Below are 26475 nucleotides of genomic sequence, written 5' to 3' on the forward strand. Positions count from 1 at the left end.
CAAGGACAAGATTCCTTGATGTGCCCCAGAGAACTTCTGGGGTACTTTGGGCCCACAACATATATAAGATACATGTTTTAAGATTCATTTATAGCAATAAAATTTTAAGCCAACAAAACCCAATAAAACAAAATGATAGTAATCCAAGTCAATTAAGGAGAAAATAATGAAATATCTTCATAAATATCTCAATGTGCTAAAAGTGTATGTATGAATTCTTTACTTTAGTTCTACTAATGACCTATTGAGCTACATTATGATTGTTTACATATCACTAGCATATCTGATCAACTTGTTTTATTCATTTTGTTTTTTATGCCTTTTGCACAATCATTTCTGTCTCTACTTCCTCTTGCTCTTGTCCCACTACTACCACCCAAAGAGCTTTCCTTTGTAATAAAGGAGGAACAATTTATCAAAACTAATGACTATCATGGCTACATCTCACATCCTATGCAACTTTCTAAGTCAAAAAAATAAATCAAAATATTTATTAATCATTTCGTGTGTCAGGCACTTTGGTAAGTGCTGGAGATACAAACATAAGAAAAAAAGAAAGAGTTCCTGCTATCAGAAAGCTTACATTCTATTGGAGAAAGACAACATATAAAAAAAGAGCTGAAGAGCTAGTGTGAGGGAAAACAATTCTCTTCTCAATAATTCTCAGGAACTCAGCAGCAATGTGACAAAGGCTCTTTTATTTCCTTCTCATGAGAAGGAGGCACCCTAGTGTGCAACTAGTGAGTGCAAAGAAAGGGTACTCCCAGGCCCTGTTCTAAACCCTAGTCCCTAATTCAAATGGACCTGCCCCTTTTTCATTGTTGGTTCGATCACTCAAGGGTTACGTGCAAAAACTAGCTAATCTGAATACAATATTCCCATTCCTCTTCCTTATATAGGCATAACTCAGGAGTGGACCTTATTCTTCTTTATATGGACACAACTCAGGAGTGGACCTTATTGAGACCAGGGCTCCTTGAGCCATGTGATTTTGTTATCCAGAGGGGGAGGAGGGGATCTGAGACCTTTGTCCTAAAAACAGGTCAGGAGGAGTATGATTGACTGTTCTATCCTCATTGAGAGGAGACAACTACCCATTTTTTCACAGCTAGGGATGAAGAAAGGCACTCATATTGGGGCATATGGACAACTCTAGAGTCAGATGCAGATCCCAGAGAGAAAACTAGGATAGCTGGCCTGGCTGTTGTTTTTGTTCAGTTGTTTTTTCAGTCATGTCTCACTCTTCACGACCCCATTTAGGGTTTTCATGGAAAAGATCCTATAGTAGCTTGCAATTTCCTCCCCTAGTTCACTTTAACAGATGAAGAAACTGAGGCAAATAGGGTTAAATGACTTGCCTAGGGTCACACAGCTAGTAAGTGTTTGAGGCCAGATTTGAACTCACAAAGAACTACCAAAGCAAAACTACCAAAGCAAATATAATGATTTGGCTACCAAATGAAGTCTTCCTGACTCTAGGGCTGGCACTCTATCTACTGTACCACCTAGTTGCCTCAATCTGACCTGGACCTTATCTCAAATAAGTTAGAAGAGGAACTCAACAATGGAAGAAAGATGACAGGAAGAATAGGGGCAGATCAGTGTGTCAGTGTGAATAGTACAGAAGGGGTGGGGGAAGTTCTAGGATGAGAAGATAGCAAAGGTATGATGGTTAAATATGGAGGATCAGAAGACTTTTTTGTCCAACAAAAGGAAGAAGGTACATTTTCTCATCTCTTTTCTAGGGCCAATTGTTGATTATAATTGTCATGGGGTGCAGAGCATCCCAGAAGTTCTCTGGGGCACACCAAGAAATCTTGTCCTTGAGAGGCTAAACCAGAGGACAAATTCACCTAGAGAGATAAGTGGAACCAAATGGGACTGAGCTAGCTTCAGATTCACACCCTTCATTCTGGTCTCCCTTACCCTGGGGAGATAAATTTGGGTGTGGCTGCGGCCTTTGTGTTCTGAAGAGGGATCCATAGCCACCCCTCACCCAATTCCTCTAGTCACTACCAGTGGGGGATGGTTCTCCCTCACTAAAGGAACTTTCCACAGTCAAATGGCCACCCCTCCCCCCATCAGTCCTCTATAAAAGTACCTGCCAGTCTCTTGCTTGAGGAGATTGGTACCTCTGAGCCACATCCTTTGTGCCTATCTCCCCATAAGAAGTCCAAGGATTTCTTTCATGGTTTTCCCTCTCCCCCCCTTCCCTTCCCTTGGCCCTAAATAAACTGCCATCTTTTTTAACTACTTTTTAAACTACTTTTGTGTGCAAGAGGGTATAATTCTTTAAAGAGGAATTCCTAAGAACCCTTACCCCTAACCCAACCCCGTACCCCATTTCCCCCATTACATAACAAAATGATATTTGACTTCATTTTATTTTTCCTTTAGCTAAATTATGATAATCATTTTAATATAATATATCATTTAATCTCAGGAAGGCACCTCAGGTAAAGAGAAGTTAATAATTTGGCCAAGATCACACAGTGAACATGTAGGTGAACCTAAGGTCTACCTGATTCCCAGGCTGATCCTCTGTGCACTACACTATATTCATTCAATAGTTGCAATTAAGTCATACTCATGTGAAGTGATAACTACAAATTTACTGAGAACTGAGTGATCCCCCCCCATTCCCCCTTCCCAGACAAATGAATTGCCTGGGGCTAACCAATCTTTGTCAGTTCCAGACTCTTGATTGCTTATGGATCTCCCCCAAATGAACTTTCTCCTCCCAAACATTCCCAAGCTTACTTCCTGGATTTTAGGTTATTATGTAAAAAGATTCATTTACATTAAATAGTTTCTGTCTGTGAGAAACTTACTTTTCCCAAGGGCAGTTTCATAGCTCCTCTGTTCTGTTACCCCATATAAACTGGTCCTCAGTCCCCATCTTTGGTATTCCTAGCCTCAGGTTTATTTCTCCTGTATTGTTTCCTTAATTTCCAGGTTAACAGAAGAAATCCTCAATAATTCAATAAACAAAGAATGCTCATATGAAAGTTAAATTCAGTCCAGAAAGGACAGGGAACTCTCAAGAATGAAATTCTGAACAAATAAAAACAAAAACTATTTCAATGAGGAGAAAAAGGAGGAAGTTATCTAAACTTAATTAAAACCAGACCACTAAATCATCCATAAAAATCCCTGAAGGCCACATATTCACTTAAAAAAACCACATATTAACATTGTCTATGTTCTATTGTATTTTTCATTTATTTTGTTAAATATTCTCAATTACATTTTAATCTGGATCTTTAACACTCAGCAAATGTTTGACACCTCTGATCTAAAAGTCTTAATATTAATATAAAACATCTCATTGACTAAGTTTTTTTTGGTTTTTTTGTGAGGCAATTGGGGTTAAGTGACTTGCCCAGGGTCACACAGCTAGTAAGTGTCAAGTGTCTGAGGTCAAATTTGAGCTCAGGTCCTCCTGACTCCAGGGCTGGTGCTCTATCCACTGCGCCACCTAGCTACCTCTTGACTAAGTTTTTTGGTTTTTTTTAAGTAAGAAAAGAAGATAAAAATGAAAACAGAGGATGGTTATTTTATCAGGAAAATAAGATAGGGGTTTGGAATAGGGGAAGGGGTTTGAGTTCCTTAGGAATTGCTCTTTAAAGAGTTATACCCTCATGCAGACAAATCCAATAGAATAAGATAATAGTTTATTTAGGGGCTGGGGAAGGGAAATCAAGAGAGAAATCCCTGGACTTCTTCTCATGGGGAGAAAGGCATGGCACAGAGTACCAATCTCCTTGAACAGGAGACAGGCAGATACTTTTATAGAGGACTTATGGGGGTGATCATCCAGAAAATTCCCTTGTTCAGGGAGGACCATCCCCCACTGGTGGTGGCTGGGGGAATTGGGTGAGGGGTGGCTGTGGATCTTTCAAGCCATCTCTTTGCTCCTCAGGCCACAAAGGCAGCAGCCACACCTAATCTTATCTCCCCAGGAGAGGAGGAGACTGGAATGAAGGGTGATGGTCTGGGAGCTAGCTCAGTCCTGATCCAGTTCCCCTTATCTCTTCAGGTGTGTTTGTCCTTTGGTTTAGTTTCTCAAGGAGAAGGTTCTTTGATATACCCCAGAAAACTTCTGGGGTGCTAGGCCCATAACAATTATATAAATAAAGTATGATCCTATAAGTATAGTGTGAGGAATGATAAAACTAAGAATGGACATTTTAATCACGACCAATAAAATAGATACACATAGTTCTCTGAATTCCTTGATTTGGAAGTTCCCTCCAAAGAAATAGATTTCAATCTAGACATATCTGACCATGTTTTGTGACTCTTTTCCATGTCCTTACATAAATCCCCCATAGAGGATCCACATAATCTGCTAGATTCCTTCCTCACTTTCTTTTGATATCACAAGGACAGCAGTGGATCACTCTAGAAGACCACCTGTCAAACTTTACTTTTCACATGGCCTGCTGATTTTCTCTTCCTATCATAAAATTTCTTGATAATACATTCTCCTCTGAATTAAAAAGTCTATACTAAATATATGTCGCATCCTCTTTTCACCCTTCATAAGCCTTTCCATTACCCTCTGTGTTGTATTCAACTTTTTAATTCTTTGGAAGCTGTCGTATTCCAAGTTTTGTTGCCATAAGCCACACAGATAAAATATTAGTATTAAAAAGATGGGTCTTTGTTTTCAGAGAAGGCTTAGGTCGTTAAAAGAGGTTTTCAATTTCACAAAGATGACTCTGCCTCTTCCCTCTTTTTTTCAACTTTGAGTCCCACTCTTTCTATAGAGAGAATTTTGGTTTGAATATAGGCAGGCCTAAATAGTCTCTGATATCCCTTTCAACCCTGAGATTTCAAGAATATGTGACTCTGTGTAATGACTATTTTGTCTTACTTTTGAACCAAATTTTAAAAAAGGATTTGAATAGAAGGTAGGATATAGACATTATATAGAATATACAGATCGATACCATTCTGATCTCAATATGCTATTTTTAAATGCATCAATGTTGGATGATATATGGCTCATCTCTTTTACTTGGATTTCTATTTCTTTCCCAGTTGTGGTCATGTTTAAATGAGATACCTTATTTATCATTATTAAACATGTTTTTTGTTTTGTTTTTATTTCGTTACCCTCTGCTCTTTTTCATTTGACAGCACAGGACAAAAGAAAGCAGAATAAAGTACTGAGAACCAGTTAATATGGCTTGCCCTAAGCCATAAAGAATGCTGGTTATAATTTCTAGACTATCTGAGGTAAACAAAGTGTGGTAAAAAGTGAAAGCTTTTAACTAAGATTTAAGAGTTGGTTAGTGATAACTGAAGCACACCAGTTTTTGAAGGACTGCCCTTTCAGGGAGGAGCCCATGATGAACAGCCTTGTGTCTGCTAAGCACTCCACTTCCGGGGTGCAAGTTTAAAAACAAGGAGAGAACGGAAGTGGGCTCTCTCTTGCTCTGCACACACACGCTGACTCAGGTTTGACAGCATGGTCCTTAGTGATCAGCCTGGTCCTCCGTAACAACACGTGCTTGACGCGGTTCTCAGCCTCAGAGGTGGCTTTGGGATTTGGTGAGTTCTATACGGAATATACACTAAGCTTAGATCTAAGATTATTTATTTGTATTTTCTACTTTCCTATTTCTCTAATCAGCATCACCTTGTTTGTTGGCTAATTAATTCCCAAACAATAAAAGCTAAGTAATCCATCTCTAATTAAAACTCAGAGGCTTCTTTCTCTTACTGGTCTGAGAGATATGTAAGGGAAAGGTTAAAGAGGAGTTTAATGCTCTTATATCCAATTTTAAATCTCACAAAAGTATCTTTGTATCTATGGTTAAGAGGATTTGGTCAAATATATACTATATACACACACTTAGATAAATAATAGCTACTAAAATTTATATTATGCTTTAAGGTTTGAAAGGCATTTTTCTTTTTTTTTTCCTATTTTTTGTGAGGAGGCAATGAGGGTTAAGTGATTTGCCCAGGGTCACACACCTAGTAAGTGTCACGTGTCTGAGGCTGGATTTGAACTCAGGTCCTCCTGAATCCAGGGCTGGTGCGTTTTTCACTCCACCACCTAGCTGCCCCCTGAAAGGCATTTTTCAAAAACTGTCTGATTTTTGTCCTCAGGACAACACTGGGAACTAGGTACTATAGTAACCATATTTTACAAATGAAGAAACTGAGCAGGACAAAGTTAAATATCTTGACTCGGGATATAAAACTAATGAGGATTTGCTGCTGAATTTGAATTCAATTATTCCTGACTCCAGGTATAACATTCCATTTACTGTGCCACCTAGCTGTCTAATAAATGCTGGTATGTATATATGTATGTATGTATATATACATGTGTATTATCTATTTATCTACATCTATATCCACATCCACATCTACATCATTATATCTGTATCTAGTCCTTTTTTACTATTTGTGTGGTAGGAGCAACATCTGTTAATGTTCCTGCCAGGATGGCCAGGCTAGTTCTTTCCTGGTAGGCTAAAACAAAATCCCAGCCAAGGAAGAGATGGTCAGACTTGACATGGGCTTTTGACTAGGAACACTATCATGGCAAACAAGGGCATGAAAACTGCACTCAGCTGAATCAGTGCCCTATCCTTGCTGTTAAGTAAACTTCTTTTTGTTAAATGCTAGATGATCTATGACTGTGCCATTTCATTCCAGTCCTTAACTACTTGATTGAACTGAGTCAAACATGGTCCAGAACTTTTCAACTGAGCAATCAGTAAACATTTATTAAGCATCTGCTCTGTTGCAGGAGCTGTGCTTATGTGCTAGAGATGCAAAAAGAAGCAAAAAGCAGTCCCTTCCCTCAAAGAGCTCACAATCTAATGGACTAGGAGTATCTCCCTTTGATAATTTTTTACTAACTTGCAAAGCTATGGATTCTCTAATGATGACTGGTTGTTGCATGATGGTAGTAATTGGAGTTCAAAAAACCATAAAGAAAAAAAATAGTCTTAAATAATGACTTAAAAGTGTTCAATTTGGGAAAAAGTGATTTTGTAGGTTTTGTAAGATCTGGATTCTTCTCTCAAAGCAGATCTTACATTGAGCTACTTTTGACCCACCATATACTCATAATGCCAACAGTTTCTACTTTTTTCCGGACTTCTCTGGCCCTTTTGCTTGGGAGATTATGCATCTTGAATTATTGCACTTGACTAGAGAATGATATGTTTGATTAGTCATTTCTCCCATTATGTCTTTAATTGTGTAGTATGAGATAGTATGCTACTGAGAATACTAAAATTAGCTTTTAAAGGTTCATTAATTCTGCTTTGACTTGTAAGCAATTCTTTCAAGCATAAACAACTCTTTCACATTTGATGAAAGGAAACTATTTCACATTTTAAAAAAAAGATTTCAAAACAAGTCACTGTTAACATTGTTTCTCTTGAACAACGGAGATTACTTCAAACTAATGGTACAGATATCTGGTCTTTTACATGGATCAAACTGTTTTGAAGAGTCAATTCATTCCTTAATAAACAATAATCAAATGTTAACTACATTGCAGGTATTTTGTCTGGCTCTGGGTATACAAAGACAGAAAACAAGCAGTCTATGCTCTCAGGAAGTTTGCATTCTACTGGATGGAGTAATGTGAATTCATATAAATCAGTTAAATCAAAGGAATTTTAGTGAAGAAGGAGCAGGTATCTACTGTCCATGCTAATTAAGAGTTTGCTTAACATTTGCCTGAACAAAGGGAAGTAAATTGAAATATTTAGGACCAACTTTCCATTCTAATAAAATACAAGTAGGTTTTATTCTAATAATTATCAATATATGAAAACATGACATTCTCAGACTTTAAGAAAGCTAGGATACTCTTTTACTCAATTAAATACTTCATGTTTGCTTTAAAGTCAGTATAAGTGTTTTTATCTAGTTTTCAAAATACTGCACATCCATAAATATTCATCTAAAGTACTGGAGGTGGGGTAAGTAAGAGGGATATGTCCTTTTAAAATATTCTAAGGAATGAGGCTGCATCAAGAACTTGTCAGTCAGTTGCAGCCTTCTGCACCACTGACACTATATCATGACCTAGCAAAGACAATGTATTTTTACTTGAGATGCTATTTCCATTATAAGGACCAATTTTGAGCAGTTTATAAGTGGGATGTTTTAATTCACACCATTCTGAACCTTGAAAAGATTGTCAGACCAAATTCACCATGAAGAAAACAACAGACAACTTTATTCCTCAGAGGAATTCTAAACACAATATTGTTCCCCAAATTATTGACCATATATCTATTATCAGAGGTGAGAAGACGGTTGACACTTACAGAGATAATTCCAGAAAAAAAACATGTTTTTTTAAAATCTGAATGATGGGGGTGGCTAGGTGGCGCAGTGGATAAAGCACCGGCCCTGTATTCAAGATGGCCTGATTTCAAGTCCGGCCTCAGACACTTGACACTTACTAGCTGTGTGACCCTGGGCAAATCACTTAACCCCCATTGCCCTGCAAAAAAAAAAATCTGAATGATTCCATTAATGGCTTTGATGCCCTTTAATTCTGTTAGGACACCTAAAAATGCCACTCTATTTCATTTTTTAGGGTGTTGTAATTTGAGGGAGAAAATGGAGTGAAAATACAAGATATGCGAGGAGACAGTAGATGATAGAACAATGAGGAAGCAAGACATAACTACAAGGTGTCTACTATCTAATCTCTACTGAAAAGGAAGAATAACCAAAAAAAATAGGTCCTCTAATGGATGGGTGTTTGGTATCTAAAGAAGTATTCATGTGTAGTAGCTAAAGATACTTTAATATATAGGAAGTAATCCATTGAAGATCAAACAAATTTGCCACTTGGTGTCAGAGTTCTTAAGAAAATGTGAGGCAAAAATCAGCATCACTCAGGGTATCCCAAAGAGAGAACCCTGCATAAGCTGGGTCAGAAGTCTGTATGGGGGGTGGGGGTGGGGGATAGATAAATTATATAGAGAAGAAAAGAATGAAGGATTCTCAAACCTTTTGGATTCATCTGATAGATTTGAGGTTCTTCGCATAGATATTGGGGTTGACCTATATGAATAAAAAGAAGTGTCTTATACTCCACTGAATAATGATGAGAATTGATGGATACCAATAGCAAAAGGGACATTTAGGTAACAATGAGAAGAGAAAAGTTGTAATGGCCATGATTTCTCTTTGAGAAGTGATTTTGTAGATTTTGTAAGATCTGGATTCTTCTCTCAAAACTGATCTTTCACTGAGCTGCTTTTGACCAACCATATACTCATAATGACAACATGATGAAGAAGAACCTATTGAGATTTGTCAAATCTGACAACCATTCCCCACTTCTAGTTATCCCAAGGGAATCTGTCATAATGCAGAAGCACTGGTAAGGAGTGTTAAGTTCTGAGTAGAGAGCTAAAAGCTCAAGGGTACATAGACAATATTTAATCACTACTGCCAATTGAAAGTAGAGGCTGATAAGGAAAAGGAAGACATGGCAAGAGATCAATTGCTTTAAAATTTCATCAGAGGTAGGATTTTGAACTAGAACTTGAGATGTAGAAATAATGTACATTTGGTGAAGGAGAGAGGGAATCTAATGAAGATGAGTAAATATATATTTACCTGTAGACTTGTAAATCTCTTCAAGAGAGTTTAAACTGAAACTTGAAAGGAAGGGAGAAAATTGACCAAATACAAACACAAGTCAGATATGAAAGATAATAACAGGTATGATACTGGAATAATAATACTGGAAAGGTCCAACAATTCTTAGTAAGTAATATAAAAATGGATAAACAGTAATTAATGCAAGCCATTTTATTTGTAAATAAATGTGGCATGTGGGTAATTGCAATGAGAAAAATAAAGGTCTTAACACAATATGTCAGATTTGACCTCATGGGAACCACCATCACTTATGAGAATATTACTCATAATTAAAATATGTCAAGGTTATGCTGTATGCAAAAGAGGGCAATGGATTAGGACTGTATATTAAGAAAATATGTTGATCTAAGGAATCTCTAACTGGGATATGTAATAAAAGTTGAGAGAAACAAAAGTTAATTTGTGGTGGGAGTATGATAGATTACCTAGCCATAAAGAAGAAATGAATAACAAGTTCTGGGAACATATGACAAATCTGTCACAGAAATATGATGCAGTAGTGATGGAAGACTTCAACTATTTGCATATCTCTGAGTTTTCTGTTAAAAGCAGAGCTGTTGATAACTTACATTTTTGAAAATTTCATTATTCAAAAGCTAGAAAAACTGTGCAGAAGATAACTCTTCTGAACTAGATTTTTACCAATAAGGTGACTGAAGTATCAGTGGAAGAAGGAACCATATTTTCTTTATGCTCATAATAGATAAAGAGGGGAAATTAAAAAATAGTTGGATCTATAATCTCCATCTCAGGAAACTGGATTTGAAAGATTTCACAGAAAGTATAGATGAAATCAGTGATGAAATACTAGGATGACTATACTGTCTTAATGTCCAAAATAAAGAAAGGGGGAAATTCAAGAATGGTTTGAAAGTGCAAAGATGGCTTAAAATTAGTAATAGTATTGATGTAATCAATCAACTTAATAACAAAATTATAAAATTGACAATGAATAGATTAACAGTGTAGCAATAAAAAATGACATGTTATATCAATTCATGAGTTTGAAAAGGATCTGAGATTTCATCTAATTAAGAAATTCCTAGTAGAAAAATCCCACCACCAACCTAGATTGCTTTTTATTTTTGACATAGCATGAGTCCTAAAGGATTTCCTTAGCTACATATAGAATAAATTACTAATTCAAAGTCATGCATGTCATAAGTATCAGGAAGATTTGAACCTAATTCATCTGAATTCAGTTGCTAAATTATGCTTAAAGTATTTTTATTACAGAAGAAAAACAAAAATCTTCAGAAATAGTACCTATTGTAGTAAATCAAACAGAAACAAAGAAGCAAATGAAAGAAACAAAAAAGGGAAAAAAAATGAAAGTTTTTTTTTCCATAATATGTTTTAAAAGATTCATTTAAATGAGAAGTAGCTAGGTAATTCAATGGATTGAACTCTAGGTCTGGAGTCAGTAAGAGTTGCATTCAAATCCAGCCTATCATCAACTAAATTAATTGCTGTCTGCCTCAGTTTCTGATACTTTAAAATGAGTGTAATAACATTATCTACACAATTTTTACAAAATGCTTAGTATCTGTAAGTTCTTAGTATTTATAAAGTACTTATAAGTGCTAAACACAATGTCTAGCACATAGTAGGCACTTAGTAATTGCTCATTTTGAAAATGTTCCCAATAGAATTAGGGTTAAACAAGCATACATATTACTACCCCCCCCATTATTTCTTATTCTTTATGTGCTCGTTATAAGAATTGGGATGGGGGGGATCAATGTACTGTCATAAGTACAGTAAAAAATGAGGTAAATTATTTTTATTTTCAGAAAACATGATGGGTTACTTAGAAAAACAATATTTTAAATTGAGAATAAAGAGCATTATTATTTTTTTTGGTTTGGTTTGGTTTGGGTTTTTTTTTTTTTGTGGGGCAATGAGGGTTAAGTGACTTGCCCAGGATCACACAGCTAGTAAGTGTCTGAGGCCAGATTTGAACTCAGGTCCTCCTGAATCCAGGGCTAGTGCCTTATCCACTACGCCACCTAGCTGCCCCCGAGCATTATTATTTTTAATTATTGTTAACAAAATTCCATTTAAAATAATGATACAATCCATTAAACTTCTAGGAGTTAGCATATCATTCACAACATTTGTATAAATATAACTACATAAATAATTTTATAGAACAAAGGAAAATCTAAATAATTGGAGAGCTATTTAATGCACTGTGATGCATCAATATTTCAAAATGATACTATTGTCCCAAACTACTTTACAAATTTAGAGATTAACAATCTATTTTCCAAAAGGGTATGCTGTAGAGTTAAATAAAAGAATGACAAAACTCCAGTTGAACAATTAAAGGTCAAGGAAAATCAAGACAATGGATTTGAGAAGAAGACTAATTAAAAATGGTCATTTGAAAACATGCTCCTACTCACTACTAAAAGGAATGTAAATGAAAAAACTATTTTAGTCTTACACTCTAAAAATTGGAAGAGATAACAAAGTGTAGAAAAAAAGAATCTTGAAGGGGCTATGGAAAGATGGGCACACCAATGTTATTGGTTCAGTTATGAAATATTCAAATGCTTCTAGACATTAATTTGGAATTATATAAGAAAAAGTGAATTAACTGTCCATACCACTTGACCCAACAATATCATTACTGGGAATAGAACCAAAGGAAATGAAAGTCATAAATACATACCCAGTACCTACTGTAATGATTGGAATGACGCCACCTGCTGGAGACTTACTGTAGAAGAGTTCCGCCCACGAAGCGAAGGTCTTTGAGGGCAAGACCAGGAGTCTTTTCTTTGGCGTCAGGAAGTGACACGGGCTAGTGGGAGGAGGAAGGAAGAGACTGGCACTCGGTCTCACTCTTTTTCCTCTGGACTCTGGTGGAGCTAGAAATGCGCTCTCCCTTTAATAGATAGGAATCTAGACCTTTCTCTCTCTCTTTACCAAATTCTTATTCTCCTTAATAAATGCTTAAAAGTCTAACTCTTGATAAAGCTTATAATTTATTGGCGACCACTCATTAAATATTTTAGACAGTTTAGCTAGAATTTTAGCCCTTAACAGATGGCTGACCACGAAGAGGAAAGTTAAACCTCAGTCTTCTGATCTTCTGGTTGGGTAAGAAATTTCCCCTACCCTCTCCCTTTAACTAAGTACTGGCGTACTGGCTGTGTTTTCCCTTTAAATTTTTTCAAATGGACCTTTTAAACTCCCTAATTACCCTATTTTTGATTTTAGTCTGTTTAACCAGACAAATGGGAGATAAGATCATGTTAATGCTTTGTTTTTGTGGATTTTCTATGTTTCTTTTTATTTTTGTTAGAAGAGCCAGCAACTTACTCACACAAGGAAATATCTCTCCCTCTCCCAACCATGCTTTTTCAGAGAAACCTGAAGAAATTCCTGCAGCTTTTCCCAGTTCTAATACTAATTGTTGCTCTAATTTTGCATGCCTGGAGGCAATGACCCACCCTCTAGAAGCTTTAGTGGGGGAAGAGAAATCCAGGCCTGAGTTCAAAATCAAATCTGATTCAAATTGCGCTGGTCCCTCCCCTCCTCTCCAGACCCCACCCTCTACTCCTCCCATGGCCAAGCCCATTCCTTCCCCTGCCCAGGAAGTCTAGAGATCTAATGTGCATGTGCAACTTTCTCTAACTACATTTGCAGCTTCAGGCTCAGCCCTTCCCCAGCCTGGCTGTGCTTCTGAGACAACCTTAGAAAACCCTTTAAATTCCAGATATACTCATTTTGTTCATAATTTTGCTAATCTGCTTTTGTCTTTAATTAGTAATCTTATAAAGCATTTGTATGGTGAAAAGACTGACAGACAATATAGAGGGGTTAAAGAAGAAAAACTTAAGCTGAATAAGAATGACAATCATCACCATAGTTCAAGACTCCACTTCTTTTGCCATGGAAGGCTATATATTTTACAGAAATGTAGAAGTAAGCAGCAAGGTATTGATATGAGTATTGGGGATTTTAGATACCGGAATCAAAAGTGTTCTGAATTCACTCAGAGTATTAATGTCAGGTCAGAGGTTACATAGGATTTCTATGCTATCACATATACATTTTGAAATTAATGGTATGGGTTTATTTTCATAGAGATTTTCATGCTTTTGAGATTGTGTCTTATACTTAGTTTCTAAAACAAGGAGAATATTTGTAAAAGCTTTTTATAGTCATGTGATCAAGTTTATATTTTATAATACTCTTATTGATATTAAGTTCATATTCATTTAGATTTCCTTAGTTTGAATTTCATTGTCTTTTATTGTTCCATGTGTATTTTCTTCTATTCATTTGTCTATCTAATTTTGAAACATTGCAGGATGGTTTTGATTTTATTATACAGTGTTAATTCTAGGAATATTGTGCTCCCATATTCTGAGTTGTTTGTTTTTGCTATTTTTTTCCTCTCAACTGATTATTTGATCAAACTCTTTAAAGAATTTCCCTGGCAAATTGGTTGCCATGGCAAGTGTAAATTGATTCTAGAAGTATTATTTTTGAGAGCATATTCCAAAAAAAAAAAAAAAAGAGAGGTACATTTGTAAAAGTTTTCTTATTTTTTTTTTTAAAAAGTTTTCTTTGAGATCGTGTTGTGCTTTAACTTGTATTTAAATATGTTCTGATTTTTCACAAAAGTAATTGTATACCTACTAAAAAAAAAGGGGGTATTACTTGAAATTGTTGCATAATTATATATTGTGTTCTGAGTCAAGATGTATTCACATTTTTTGCCATCATTTATTATCCTCAATTTTTAAATCCATATGAGACTTGGATTATGGAAATTTATCATTTAAGACATTGCCTTTATTCTGAGTTATCAGATGCCAGCTGGCCAAGATGCCATCCAATCAAAAGAGGAATACATGCAAGAGCAGACACTGAAGTGTCACATGAGGGGAGACATGCATGAAGTCAAGGTATGGCCGAGGGACAGCTTTTGACAAATGTTGAGGTTGGATTCTCTTGGTTTAATATTTTATTTTCTTTTTCCCCACAATACTGTACAGATGGCTGGAAGTTTTGATCCCACCCATCTCACTTCTACACCTGGCTTCTATGCTCCCTCCTATATGCCTGATGCCATGGACATCTCAATCCCATGCATCTGATTAAGTCTGACTCAGATTCCTCCAATATGTTCGGTGTCATGGACATATATTCCATCCACTTATTTTAAGCCTGGCATACTGCATGGGCAGTATATATTGATCAAGTGTGGGAATGCTCATATCCCATCATTTCTCTGTTCTTTTATGGTAACCCTCATAATTATCTCAGGTGTCATGATAAATAACAGTGTTGAATTTGGCCTTGATATCTGTTACCAATTATATTAGATTTTTAAATTTCTCATAATGGCATGAGGATAATTAGTCAGATGATGCAAAAAGTGATGAAACAAGGATAAAAATTATTTTTAAAGATTAATATCTCAGCAATTGTCTTCTCAATTACCCTCCATAAGGGGGAACTATATTAATATTAATTTTAAAGAAAGTTTCAATTTTTGTTTTATTATATGTTTCATGTGTAACAACTAAGATTCTGAATTCCCTTAGACATGTTTTTGAGAACTTTGATTGTTTGATTTGATTATTGACAAAGCTATTTTAAAGTTGTGTTAAGCTCAATTTTGTAGGAAATTTTCCTGGCTGATTACCAGTATCCACACATCAACCCCTGAAAAGACTTCCATTCCACCACTATGCCTAGAGGACATCTGAAAAAAGACTTTCAGAGACTTTAAGTGAACAGTTTTGTTTTGTTGTTGTTGTTTTTCTCTTTTCTCTTTCTGTTATAATATACACCATCGGTAACATGTACTCTCTGCAGAGGCCCTCCCTTTGCAAGACCAATGTCAAAGCGTCAGTTCATGAGGACAAAAAATCGCCCCTCTGGACAAAACTTTCCTCTCTCCCTTTTCTATATTGATATTATCATATTCTTAGTTAGCATAGGTTATTATATTCTGTTATTTTTGACTGTTTCATCAAGGAAACGTACCGTTTCTTGAGGAAACAAAGCAGGGAACTGTAACGATTGGAATGACACCACCTGCTGGAGACTTACTGTAGAAGAGTTCCGCCCATGAAGCGAAGGTCTTTGAGGGCAAGACCAGGAGTCTTTTCTTTGGCGTCAGGAAGTGACGCGGGCTAGTGGGAGGAGGAAGGAAGAGACTGGCACTCGGTCTCACTCTTTTTCCTCTGGACTCTGGTGGAGAGTGGAGCTAGAAATGCGCTCTCCCTTTAATAGATAGGAATCTAGGCCTTTCCCTCTCTCTTTACCAAATTCTTATTCTCCTTAATAAACACTTAAAAGTCTAACTCTTACTAAAGCTTATAATTTATTGGCGACCACTCATTAAATATTTTAGACAGTTTAGCTAGAATTTTAGCCCTTAACACTACCAAGATATTCATAGCAATGTTCCTTCTTATTGCAAAGTACATTTTGTCTAATAAAGTAAGAAAATAAAATGGGTGAATTTTAAAGTGTGTAATGTCTAAAACAATGGGTAATACAAATATATGAGTTTTTACTATGAAGTTAAAAATAATGTGCTAATCAGCATGGTGTAGTAGATAGAGAGCTGGTGTCAGAGTAAGGAAGACCTGGGTTCAACTCTCACCTGTGAATCATGCTGGTTTTGTGAATTATCAAGTTGTAAGGAAGGAGGTAGTTCATATCAGAAGAGGGAGACCCTTGCCAGGAGCTACCTTATATGATTAAAATTCACAGAGGCAATTAAAAACAATAATATTCAGAGAAATATCAGAAGATTTGAATGAAATGATGAAAACAGAATTTTTTTTAATGAGGGAAAATACAATATATACAATGATTATAGTAATGTGAATGAAATGATTGCTCAAAGAATGCCAAACCCTTAGTAACCAAAAAAACAAAAACAAAAAAAAAACCCCAAACACATGATGAAGTAGGCTTTCCTCCATATAGCAGAAAAGTAAGATACTTTAAGGGTAGACTATTTCAAACATCATCAGTCACTATGTCAGATACCTTTACTTTATTATTTTTCTTTGTTACAAGGAAGGATTCTCATTTTCTATAAATGACAGTGTTATAAAACAAAAAGTTATCAGTAAAGTATATACACATGCATATGTAAATACTACATTATGTATATATATATACATAAAATAATAAAGGAATACAATTAAAACAAATAGGAGGGGGGGCAGCTAGATGGCACAGTGGTTAAAGCACCGGCCCTGGATTCAGGAGTACCTGAGTTCAAATCCAGCCTCAGACACTTAACACTTACTAGCTGTGTGACCCTGGGCAAGTCACTTAACCCCCATTGCCCCGCAAAAAAAAAAACAAATAAAACAAACAAACAAAAAAACAAATAGGAGGGTATGTTCTGAGTTCAAACTAGTATGATATATATGAAAATATATTTGTGTATATATACATATACATATGCACATACACATACACACATATAAATAACACATAATATTTGGCATGGAATAAAAATCAGAAAATCTTTGGATTAAATGAAATAATGCAGATGCAGAACAAATTGTGTTGAGTAGTCTATTACTCCACAATCCCAAAACACAAAATAGAGTGAAACTGACTTAAATCAAGAAACACTGGACAAAATGAAAGGCAATTTAATTTATATCAGAATTGTTTACCACATTCTACAAACAAGTCCCAAAATGGTAAACAATTTAAATATTTTTTTTAATTTAAAAATCAGAAGAGAATGGAAAGTTGTCTTTCTAAATAACAAAATTAGTAATAATCTGAGAAAGCAAAGCAAAGCAACCCTGGGTATTATTTCAGAATTATTCATTTATCCCAAAAATGGGGGAGGGAGAAAAATGGGAAAATTCATTGTTGGAAAGCTGTGAGAAAACTAACACACCAATTCACTGCTGGTAGAGCTAAGTTCTATCATGGAGAATTGGTGCAATCATTTTAAATAAAAATTTGAGCTTAAGCAGGGAAATTTAGGAAGTTATTCATATTCCTTGACCTAGAGATCCTATTACTGAGATTATTGCTCCAAGGAAGTTATTAACATAAATACAAAAATATTTATAAAATATTTATAAATATTTTATATGTGTATGTAATAAATATATATACACATATAAAATGTATATTTTATATATGTATGTAATAAATATGTATATATAATAAATTTGTTATAATGGTGTTGTTTGTAATAAACATTAAAAATCAACTGTATGTCAAATGACTAGTAATGGCCGAACAAAATATGATATATAATGTAATTAAATATTCAGGGTGCCCCCCAAAATGAAGGATATGGAGATTTCTCCTCTTCTTTCTCCTCCCCCTCTTCTTACTCCTCCTCCTCCTCTTCCTTCTTCCTTCTTTCTTTCCTTCCTTCCTTCCTTCCTGTGTACTTCTAGCAATAGAGTGTTGGACCTGGACTAAGAAAGGTGTTTCAATCCAGCCTCAGAGGCAAGTCATTTTACTTCTGGCAGTCTCACTTTCCTCATTTATAAAAATGGAATAATAGAATTTAACTCCCAGGGTTGTCATGAGACTAAGATTAGATGATATTTGTAAAATGATTTGTAAATCTTAAAGTTCTAAATAAACTCTTGCTATTATTATTTCTTAAGATGTATAAGTGAGAAAAATTAATCTAAAAATTATATATATATGCAATGTATAATATATGTACATAAATAATATTTGTTACATTTTCAAGAGACTAAAATAAATTATCAACTTTTCAAATTTCCTTTAATAAATTTTCATGCATATAATATTTTTTTTTTAAGTAAAGGTTTATTTTTAAACAGAAACCATACAGTTCAAAAATGATCCTAAGTCTGGGGCAGCTAGATGGCGCAGTGGTTAAAGCACCGGCCCTGGATTCAGGAGTACCTGAGTTCAAATCCGGCCTCAGACACTTGACACTTACTAGCTGTGTGACCCTGGGCAAGTCACTTAACCCCCATTGCCTAAAAAAAAAAAAAATGATCCTAAGTCAATTTTACCATTCTTCATTAGCAATTCTGATCAATTTGAAGCAGTTCCTAAGAAGATGCCAAAAAGACAGTGGAACATTTAAATAACTCATTCTAAATCATTACTTTTTAGCACAAACCCCAACACTAGGAATTCAGAATGTGGATTTTTCATTTCCCTAGCCTTCTGTTTCCTTATTGATTTTTTGTTTGGTCTGTGAATATTTTAGCAAGGACTTGCTTTATACAAGTAAATCTCGTTCCTTGTTGTTGCTTTTCAATGTTTGAGAAAATGACTAGAGGAGCTTTTTTAGGCTGCCTTGTTCATCAGTGTGTATCAGATAAAAGATTTAAAACAATACCTAGGGTACAGCTCTTGACTTGCGTTCCTGTCTACTGAATTTTAATTTCTGGACTTAAACTTTTGTTCAGACAGAAGGCAAATAAATAAATAAATCCCACTGATTTCAGCAGCATCTGTCACTGGGGAGGCGTTATTTTTTAAGCTAAAACATCATCAGTGTTTTATGTGCTTCTGCTTAGGACTCCAGTCCCACCATGATTCCTTTTTAAAGGCAAACACAACTTAAGACCACTTAAGAGGTCTTGAACATTAAGGGGAGGAGTAGTGGAAAAGACATTGAGCTGCTGTCTACTGACAACTTTTGGGTATGAATTTGAAGCTGCAGAAGTATGCCTCCTTTTTACTCTTTACTCTTATTTTTACTTTTTTTTTTCTTTTTACTTTTTACTCTTCAGGTATTTCCATGGACAATATTGGTTAGTAATCAATACTATTTGTTGACAGCTCTTTCACTTAGGGTGGGGAATAAGTGGATTGTGTGTAAAGTACTGTGGAATGAAGCACAAATGAAAATCCTAGAATCCGAAGAGGTCATAGAACTTCAGGTAATTAATTTGTTCTTCAAGTAGGAACATGTTGGTCAGTTGAAAAATGTCTAATGAACAATAACCTTAAGCATTTATTACTTAGCTGGCAGGGGAGGAGAGGAGTATGGCACTTAACACCTGTCAAAGCAATTATAGGTACAAGTCATTATTAGGGACTGGGGCATAGAGAGGAAACAATTACACATATTTTCAGACTCATTGGATGATACCTTCAAGTTTTTGGCACCTAGACAGCCCAATTGCATGAATTATAAAAAGTAAGGTAAGGGGGCAGCTAGGTGGCACAGTGGGTAAAATACCGGTCCTGGATTCAGGAGGACCTGAGTTCAAATCTGGCCTCAGACACTTGACGCTTACTAGCTGTGTGACCCTGGGAAAGTCACTTAAGCCTCATTGCCCTGCAAAAAACAAAACAAAACAAGACAAAACAAAGCAAAAACAAACAAAAAATGTAAGGTACCTAATTTAAATCCTTTTTAATTGAGACAGGTTCTTTGGTCATCAGATCTATTTATTATTTCACTGGGGAAGGATAAGATAATAACAGCTGTGGTCTTTATAGAATTTAGAGCTCAATGGGACTTTTGATATCCTTTTATCTAACCACTATAGATACAGAAACTGAAACAGGTTCAGAGAGTTTAAACAATTCACCCAAAGTCACACAGACAATAACAGAACCACCTATAGAACCCAAGTCTTGAAATCTAACCTTTTCAATAAAGCACACAACTTTCTTGGCAACTCATTTCTGAAATTTTGTTGTGATACTTTTTTTAAAAAGGTGTTGATGTGTTTTTATCTTCTCAATATAATAGTAATTTTAAGACATGTCAACATCTCAGAAGGTTCAACTATTTCCAGAATGTTCTACTTTACATAGTTTTTTAGTATTCACAAAGAACAAGATAAAATATTCTGAATGCAAGAAAGCATGCATTAAATCATCCAATCCTAGGTAATTAGAGTTAAAATCTTAAAGAATTTGACAGTCACTTTTCAAAAGCCTACATGAATTTTACCCATTTGACAAAATGTTAATTTTGTCTCTAACAAAAGAAAGCAGAGAGACAAAAAAAAAAAACCCTTTTAGGGTGCCCTTTCATTTTGCATTTGAGTTATACACTAACTTGAATAATGTCACAAAGTTAAATACACACACACACACACACACACACACACACATATCAAGTGCTGAACAGAAAAGAAAGTAAAGAATCCTATTTATCATGTGGCTGTGATCAGTGCTGAGTGATGTATAGTGATTACAATTTTTTTTAATTGGCAGGCTTCAGAGACTGCTATGGGAATTGGTGACAAGATGATGGATCAGTTTCACCATATTGGCTGGTTGATCCAACAAACCTAAAGTAGATATTGGCATTTGTCATTCAGCATTGGACCCCTACAGACTCTGTCTGCTGATTAGTCAAATACTTCACCTCCCCTTAATTAATGTTTTAACAGCAGAGCCTTACAGAGAGCCTCAAGGGAGCAAAGTTTTACAATATTCCCGGGAAGAAAAAAAAATATTACTTAATACCAGTTGAATGAAGAAAAGTGAGCATATCGGAAAAGTGAGGAAATCAATGACAGTGTTTGAATAGCTTAACCTTATTGGCCTTTGCATGTTAATAGATTACTTATGCACCACTTTGCTGTTAAGAGGAAATTAGTATGATTAGCATTTTCTTTTTATGGACTGCACATCACAAATTGGGGGGAAATGTTTACATGCATTTTTGTTTATTTCCTTGAAAATTATTGACAAGTAAAGCCAGGTCAGGCAACTATCCTTTCATGACAACATCAAAATCTTTTATTTTCTTTTCTTTCTTTCTTTTTTTTTGTAGAGAAAAATGATGAATTTGTAGTTGGATTATATTTCTCCTACTATAAAAAAAAAAAGAAAAAGTTTTTTTTCCCCTCTTTCAAATAAAATGGGAAGGTCAGTTGTCCTGAGGAATAACTTTTTAAGCCAGCAGTTAGTGACCTTGAAATGAAATTGGAAAGGGTCTTCTCCTTCTTTGGTTTAGGTGAATAGATTTGCCAGGAGACATCATGGCTCAAGCATGTTTTGTCTGTCTGTTCTCCAACCCACTGACTTTAATCAAATCTTATTTTAGTGCAGAATTTGAAGTAAATAACAGAACGATAACTGGGGGAAACAATGGAACTCAAAAATAAAACACTGGAAGGGGAGATGCAGTTCAAATTTAAAATTCATTTATTAAATATGGACATCTCAAGCATTGCAATGCCACCCATAAAATGTTAAATGGCCTATAAGAGGGGATCAAGATATGCTATGGCTAGATATGCCAGTTAGGATTTATGGGAAAGCTGTATCAAAAATTATATAGAATGAGATTTGCCTGATTTGAAGTCTTCACTTATTGAGGGAATATTCACATTATTTAATTAAGATATTTATAAATATAAAAGAGGGTAGATTGAATGATGGTCACTTATGCTCCTGCCTTAAGGCAACTGAAAGAAATTCCTGAGGGATCAAACATATTTCCTTCCACCAGGACCAGAATGGATCTACTATCATAAGATCATACAATCATAGCTTTAGAGCTAGAAAGGATATTAGAAATCAACAAGTCCAATTCTCTCATTTTATAAATATGAAAACCGAGATTCAAAGAAATTAGTTGACTTTCCCATTGTGGCACAGCTAATAGATGTCTTAGGTGAGCTTCAAACATAGCTCTTCCTGAATCCAAGTCCAGTATATTATCTACTATGTAACATGGACATAAAATTATCAAATAGAGGAAAGTGAAAAGTAGGTATAAGGGACTAAGTTGTTTTACCCATGTACTTTTGTAGATCATAAAAAAGGATAGATTCTACTCCTTCCCAAAATATTGTTTAATTTCTTTAAGTTTCAGTAGGACATCAGTGAGCATACCCATACTTATTTTGGAGAAGCCCTAAAATCTCATTACCTTGGTTGAGTACCTTGTGAACGTCATAGGGGACACCCCTAACCCAAAGTAAAGCAAGAGAGATCTTGCCCTCAAAGAGTTAATAACCTACTAGGTATCAGGTTGTACTAAGGCATGTGTGCAACTATTATCCAAAATAGAATGGGACAAGTTGAAAAGAACAGTCAAATTCTGTAAGAATTTTCAGGAGAAAGAGATCACTTTCAGTCTGGGAGATTAGGGAAGGCTTTACAAAGGAAGTGGCTATAGAATGTTGAAAAGGGCAAAAATAGTTTCTTTTCCATGGTTTTAGAAATGCCATTAGCAGCTTGTAACATGTTAGATATAATAGCTTAGATGTAGAAAAATGCTAATAGATATGAGGTGGAATAACTGAGTTATTTTGGTTTGTATTTTTTATTATTGATGATTTGGTATAGCCTTTCTATAACTGAAAGTTTTTGTATTCTTTCTTTACAAAGAATATTTGATTTGGCTAATCATCAAATTATGTTTATGCAAATCAGAGATGTATAATGTGAATATTGTTTGGACAATTATATATATGTATACATATAAAATTTTATTTTCAGTTCTGAATTTTCTCTCTCCTACTTCTTCACCATTGCCACCCATTGAGGAGAGAAAAACAAAAACCATTACAAGTGTGCATACCCAAGCAAAATAAATTCTGTGGTAGCTATGTATAAAACAGAAAGAAAGAAAGGGAGGAAGGAAAAAAGGAAGCAAAGAAGGAAGAGAAGGAACGAAAAAGAAAGGAAGGAGAAAAGCAAGCAAGTGAGAAAGATGTTAGAGAGAGAAAGAGAGAAAGAGAAAGGAAGAAAGGAGAGAAAGAGGGAGGAAGGAAGGAAATATTCCTAAATCTGCACTTGACTCCATAATCTCTCTCTGAAGGTGGATGACTTGTTTCATCATTATTCCTTTGGAATTGTATTTGGTCATTTTGTTGATCAGTTTCTAAGTCTTTCAAAGTTGTTTATCTTTACAATATTGTTATTATGCTAATTATTCTTTTGGTTCTGCTCACTTCATTTTGTATCAGCTCACAAAAATTTCCCCAAACTTTTCTGAAATCATTCCTTTCATCGTTCTATATAACACAATAGTATTTATTCCATCTTTGTCAAATACCATAACTTTTTCAAACCTTCCGAATTGATGGGCATTCCTTTAGTTTCCAGTTCTTTGAGACCACAAAAAGAACTGCTGTATATATCTTTATATATATGGATGGATCGATTTCCTCTTTCTTTGATTTATTTGGGGAATAGACAGCAGCAGTATTGCTGGATCAAAGGGTATGCATAGTTTAATGGATCTTGGAATCATAGTTCAAAATTGGTTTTCAAAATAATTTTACCAGTTCATATTTCTTCATTTTCTTTTTATTGGTCAATTTTGCTAATCTGATGGGTGTAAGATGATACCTCAGAGTTGTTGTAATTTTCATTTCTCTAATTATTAGTGATTTAGAACATTTTTGTTTATATAATATGACTAATGATAGTTTTGATTTCTTCCTCTGAAAACTACCTAGATACAAATCCTGGATTTTCCAAATGCCTATGAGCCGGCATTTATCCTCACTGGTCCCAAGTTTCCTTATCTGCAAAATGAGAACTATATGTTCTCTAAGGTCCCTTCCAACTCTACCTATATAATAGTGTAGCAGATCCTGGACAACAACACAGCCAGCCTTCTCTCTAGCTAAAGGAAGAAGAAGTCTAGCAATCCAATCCAGTAAAAATGATATTAAATGCCTACTACATGCCAAACCCTGTGGGAAGCATTGGATATACAATTTTTTAATAAAAGAAAGACAATCCCTGTCCTGAAGGAATTTACAGTCTAACTTGTGGTGGACATGGGGGTAGGGGTGGGGGAAGGCCTCACTCCTGAAGAAACCCATTCTTTGCTCTTTGGGGGACCTTCAGTACCCCAATCGTTAGTACTTTCTTAGATCGTGAATCTTGCCCTGACTTTCTTTCCCAATCTTCCCAATTTCAACCATATATTTAACTAATTAAATCCAATGGTTTACTCTAATCTCTAACCTCTTGCCCCAGTGTCCTAATAGGCAGCTAGGTAGTGCAGGGTCTGGAGTCAGAATGACTGTTTGAACTTGAGTTCCAATCCTGCTGAAACACTTTCTAACTATGTGACCTTGGGCAAATCACTTAAGCTGTCTTAACCTCAGTTCCTCATCTGGAAAATCAGGATAATTATGGAAGCTACCTTGTAGTATCATAAGAATAAATGTGTCATAAAGTATCATAAAGAATAAATGTGAACCCTTAGTCATATTATTAGTCATTAATATTATTCGTGCCCACTCTATATGATTTTAAGTATTCAAATTAAATCTGACATTTTGACGAAGCATGACCCTCCTCCACCTTCCCTTAGCCTCCAAAATATCAGCCTTAAATTGCTAAAATTTGTATAATCTCACAATTTCCCTTTTTGGTTCCAATCTCTAACTTCCAATTTATTCCATCTCTTTTCTTTCTGACTCATTGCAAGCTCTCACCCTTTTATTTGTTTGAAATGTTTAAGCAGCCATTTTCTTGTCATTATGTTTGAGCCTGGTGACATTTACCTATTTGTCTCTCATTTTAAAGGGAGAAAAATCAGTCACTGTGCTTGTTGACAGCTGATGCTATTTTTCTCCATAAACCTGTACAGATCTATCTAGACATAATTAGGTTGTTATTGTTTTTATGGTTGCTTTTGTTTCTTCTATAATGGAAAAGAAGTTCTACCTATATGGTGAATAATGTTTGCATGATAGGTATAGTTATCTGTTTTTAGTATATGTGCTGTTAAAGCAAGCACAGAGTTATCTGTATATAGTAGTAATAATATAATATAATAACAAAATATAATTTTTCAGTTCTTTAAAGTTTGCAAAGCACCCTACAAACATCTCATTTTGTCCTCACAAAACTGGGAGGTGTAAGCGGTTAAAATTCTAGCTAGTCTGTCTAAAATATCTAATGAGCGGTCACCAATAAATTATAAGCTTTAGCAAGAGTTAGCCTTTTAAGCATTTATTAAGGAGAATAAGAATTTAGTGAAGAGAGAGAAAGAGGCCTAGATGCCTACATCTATCTATCTCAGGGAACAAGCATTTTAGCTCCACTATGCATGAGAGTCCTCAGGAAAGAGAGTGAGCCACACCTCCTTCATCCCACAAGCCTCCTGTGAAACAGGGTACATCCCATCCACGCGCACACACATCTCCAAGCTAATTGACTGGTAGCCTTGATTGACAGTACCGACTCGCAAAAGTCATTTTCTGACACCAAGGAAAGCCGCAGGTCTTGCCCTCAGACACCTTCTCCTCATGGTGGAGCTTTCCTACAGTAACTCTCTTAGCAGGTGGCATCATTCCAATCATTACAGTGGTAAGTGCAACTCTTTACCCTATTTTATAGATGAAAAAACTGAGGAAAACAAAGGTTAAGTGACTTAGCCAGGGTCACATAGCTAGTAAAGGTCTGAGATCATATTTGAATTTAGGTCTTCTTGACTCCAGGCCTAGCACTCTATCCACTATGTCACCTAGCTCTAGTTATATACTGATTTTGTTTTCCTTTTGGACCTTTCATTGATGTACAGAATTCCTATTGTGGAAACCCTCCCTATCAAAGCAGATCCTTGCTACCATTTTGCAATATATTATATTAAAGAGATTCTTAAGGCTAAGAGATGTACTCAGGGTCACAAAGTCAAGATCCATCAGAGTTGGGAAACTAAATCTAATTAGACTTGACTTACTTCTAAGGCAGTTCTCTATGCCCTCTATGTCATGCTATCTCACATGAAATATTGAATGGTTGCTTATTTGCATTGGTAGAGGGAGTTTCCTTATGAAGAATCTCTCTGAACCAAATAAAATTACATACCTAGGCCAAATTATGTAAATATTTCACAAGGGTGTAGTAGATAGA

This window comes from Dromiciops gliroides, chromosome 1 (genome assembly GCF_019393635.1).
Source record: "Dromiciops gliroides isolate mDroGli1 chromosome 1, mDroGli1.pri, whole genome shotgun sequence".
Classification (NCBI taxonomy): domain Eukaryota; kingdom Metazoa; phylum Chordata; class Mammalia; order Microbiotheria; family Microbiotheriidae; genus Dromiciops; species Dromiciops gliroides.